The sequence below is a fragment of the Salmo salar genome, chromosome ssa04, assembly GCF_905237065.1.
Source record: "Salmo salar chromosome ssa04, Ssal_v3.1, whole genome shotgun sequence".
NCBI lineage: Eukaryota > Metazoa > Chordata > Actinopteri > Salmoniformes > Salmonidae > Salmo > Salmo salar.
Genome location: NC_059445.1, coordinates 84,092,473 through 84,096,256, shown reverse-complemented (window position 1 = coordinate 84,096,256; position 3,784 = coordinate 84,092,473). Strand labels below are relative to the sequence as shown.

Below are 3,784 nucleotides of genomic sequence, written 5' to 3'. Positions count from 1 at the left end.
GTTTTACATTATATTGTATTTCTGCATGTACATACAGTAGATGTCAATCAAAAGTGCTTACTCTGTGGTAAGGACAATGTCATAAAGTTTATAATCACTTCACCTACCAGTCCATGGGCATTGAAAGCAGCAATGCAATGAAAGTCTCATTAAAAATAGCTGACTATGCAATAAGGTTGATGTAATAAAGTGTTTGTTTTATTATGTGATATAAATGCAGACTTTTTTTTATTTTTTAGGAGGCAAGGTATCATAACCTCCCTCTGTACACATACTGTGCATGTGCAGTCATCATCTTCTCTGAGCGCTCTGTCAAAAACGGTAATATACATCACTGGGCAGCTCCCCTGGCTTCTTGGTGTCTTTCTAACCACATACCCACTGACTAACACAGCAGGGACCCACATCCAGACAGCTTATGAAAGAGGACAGTAAGGTAGGCTATATACAGTTATTTATTCCCTACAGAATATTTAACTTTTTTTGTTTCATTTGATGCATGCTATTTACTACATCTAAATTCAGATTTTTTTTGTTGTTATTCAAAACAATAAAAATATGTCAAATGAACTGCCTTGTTAGTCAAAAAGGAAATTGATGTTCACAAGTATATAGTGTAATATTCTCTTTTTAAAACATAGTATTCGTTTTCTGTTTTTTTATCTCATCTCAAAGAATCTGTTGCAGTTAAGTCAAACTTTTAAAATCTTCAAGAAAAGAAAATGGGTCAACAAGATACAAAACATACCATTACATACGTAGGGGACCATGAATCACGACGACGGGCAGAGAAGGCAGAAGCAGAAAATACAAGAGTGGAAGAGATATGCAAACGTCTCCAAGACGAGAACTTGAGAATGGAAACAGAACAACGGATGGTCAAAGAACAAAATCAAGAGCTCGAGAGGCAGAAACAAATATTAATCGAATCCCAAAGAAATAAGGAAGAAGAAGAAAGGACCAGGATATATAAACACCTGAAAGCAGCAAAATAAGAAGATATAACTGTAGACAAGCGTCTAAGGTTGAGCACTGAATAACACTGAACTTGTCATTTAACGAATGAGGTTGCAGCTACGGTACACTTTCAAAATCATACAATGTAGGAGTTCACTTGTTTTTTTGCATACATACAATTGTTGCTGTTTTCTTTCCTTTCTGTATTTTCTATTAAACTTATTTTGCAATTGGCCTATAGGATTATTCAAGAAAGTATAATTAAATGTTATTTAGTAGGCTCATTGCATATGATTATGTACATCCCTAATACATTTAATATAGACATGATTGTAATAGCCTCTGGGGGTAAATTCCTACAACAGAAGACATAAGGAAAATATTTGAATTCATTACATTTTTTAAATTAAATAATAAAAAAGTCATTAAATTTTTTTAAGAGGAATATACATGTTAAATGTGTAAGTAAAGTATAACAAAGCCAGTCATCCAGTGACAAGTTACTAATTATTCGGTGAATTTTGATTAATTTCCATTACGATTATCTGCTTAAAAGTGTAGTTTATGTCAACCATGCACATTTTATACATTTCAAAATACCAAGGACTGTTAATGGCTAGCCGACTCAAATCCTTTTTCATCATGACACATCCCACACAACCCATGTCGCTCATGAACAAAAAATATAAACATGTTTCATGAGCTGAAATAAAAGATCCCAGAAATGTTCTATAGCTTATTTCTCAAATTGTGTTCACAAGTTTGTTTACATCCCCTGTTGGTGAACATTTTTTATTTGCCAAGATAATCCATCCACCTCATAGGTGTGACATATCAAGAAGCTGATTACACAGGTGAACTTTGTGCTAAGGACAATAAAAGGCCACTAAAATGTGCAGTTTTGCCACACAACACAATGCCACAGATGCCTCAAGTTGAGGGAGCATGCAATTGGCATGATGACTGCAGGAATGTCTACCAAAATTGTTTCCAGAGAATTGTGTTAATTTCTCTACCATAAGCCACCTGTTTTCAGAGAATTTGTCAGTCGTCCAAACGCCCTCACAACCGCAGACCACGTGTATGGAGTCGTGTGGGTGAGCAGTTTGTTGACATCAACATTGTGAACAAAGTGCCCCATGGTGGGGTTATGGTATGGGCAGGCATAAGCTACAGACAACACAATTGCATTTTAGCGATGGCAATTTCAATGCACAGAGATACCGTGACGAGATCCTGAGGCCCAGTGTTGTGCCATTCATCCGCCGCCATCACCTCATGTTTCAACACAATGCACGGCCCCATGTTGCAAGGATCTGTACACAATTCCTGGAAGCTGAAAATGTCCCAGATCTTCCATGTCCTATATGTCACCCATTGAGCATGTTTGGGATGCTTTGGATAGACGTGTTACAGTTCCCATCAATATCCAGCAACTTCACACAGCCATTGAAGAGGAGTGGGACAACATTCCACAATCAACAGCCTGATCAACTCTATGCGAAGGAGATGTGTCGCACTGCATGAGGCAAATGGTGGTCACACCAGATACTGACTGGTTCTCTTATCCATGCCCCTACCTTTAAGTTATGTGACCAACAGATGCATATCTGTATTTCCAGTCACATAAAATCCATAGATTAAGGCCTAATTTATTTATTTTAATTAACTGATTTCCTTACATGAACTGTAACTGAGTAAATTCTAAATTGTTGCATTTATATTTTTGATCAGTATAACATCATAGTTGCTCATCTGACTATCTGCATCAAGAGTGTTCACCAGATTTATTCATGCACAACTGCCTATAAACATTTGGCACAACAGAAAGAGACCAATGTAAAAACAGGAAGATTTAATGAAGTTTGAAAAGGCCATTACTATCAAGTATGAAGGTAAGACTCAGATACAGACCATGTCGAATAAACAATAGTTTAATGATCCAATAGGGGCAGGCAATGGACAGGTCAAGGCAGGCAGGGGTTAGTAACCAGAGGTGAGGCAATGGTACCGGACGGCAGGCAGGCTCAGGATCAGGGTAAGCAGAGGTCAAAAATCCAGCGGGGCAAAGGTACAGGTCCATAGGCACGGTCAGGGGCAGGCAGAGTGGTCAGGCAGGTGGGCTCGGAACCAGGACAGGCAAGGGTCAAAACCAGGAGGGGGAGAAAAGAGAGACTGGGAAAAAGCAAGAGCTGAGAAACAAAACGCTGGTTGACTTGACAAACAAGACGAACTGGCAACAGACAAACAGAGAACACAGGTATACAGTTGAAGTTTACATACACTTAGGTTGGAGTCATTAAAACTCGTTTTTCAACCACTACACACATTTCTTGTTAATGAAAGAAATAAAAGCTGAAATAAATAATTCTCTCTACTATTATTCTGACATTTCACATTCTTAAAATAAAGTGGTGATCCTAACTGATCTAAGACTGGGAATTTTTACTAGGATTAAATGTCAGGATTTGTGAAAAACTGAGTTTAAATGTATTTGGCTAAGGTGTATGTAAACTTCCGACTTCAACTGGATGTTTGTGGGTGTAGAGATGGTTTGTTTGATAGAGCAATTGGACGTCTTTCAGCTATATTCCGATTGGTGGTTTCATTGTCTCATGTCAGAATTAGAATTTCATCCATGTTTCGCCAATGTCAAATTTCAAACTTGTTGCAAACGTCAAAAAGTTAAGGTTACGTTTAAGTTTAGGCATTAACTCAGAATTTTATTTTAGGGTTTAGTTTAGGCATTAACTACAAAAGCTTAAGGTAAGGAATAAGGTTTGGCATAGGCTTAAAACAAAAATCTCAAAAACAACTTTCAATCACT

General features: G+C 37.4%; 1 long non-coding RNA gene across 1 annotated transcript; it reads left to right on the top strand.

The window, feature by feature from the left end:
• The first annotated feature begins 245 nt into the window (after positions 1–245).
• Positions 246–1,686, top strand: LOC123742510 (uncharacterized). Its single transcript, XR_006769693.1, has 2 exons — positions 246–436; positions 676–1,686. It is a non-coding gene; the product is annotated as an uncharacterized lncRNA (long non-coding RNA).
• Positions 1,687–3,784: the final 2,098 nt, after the last annotated feature.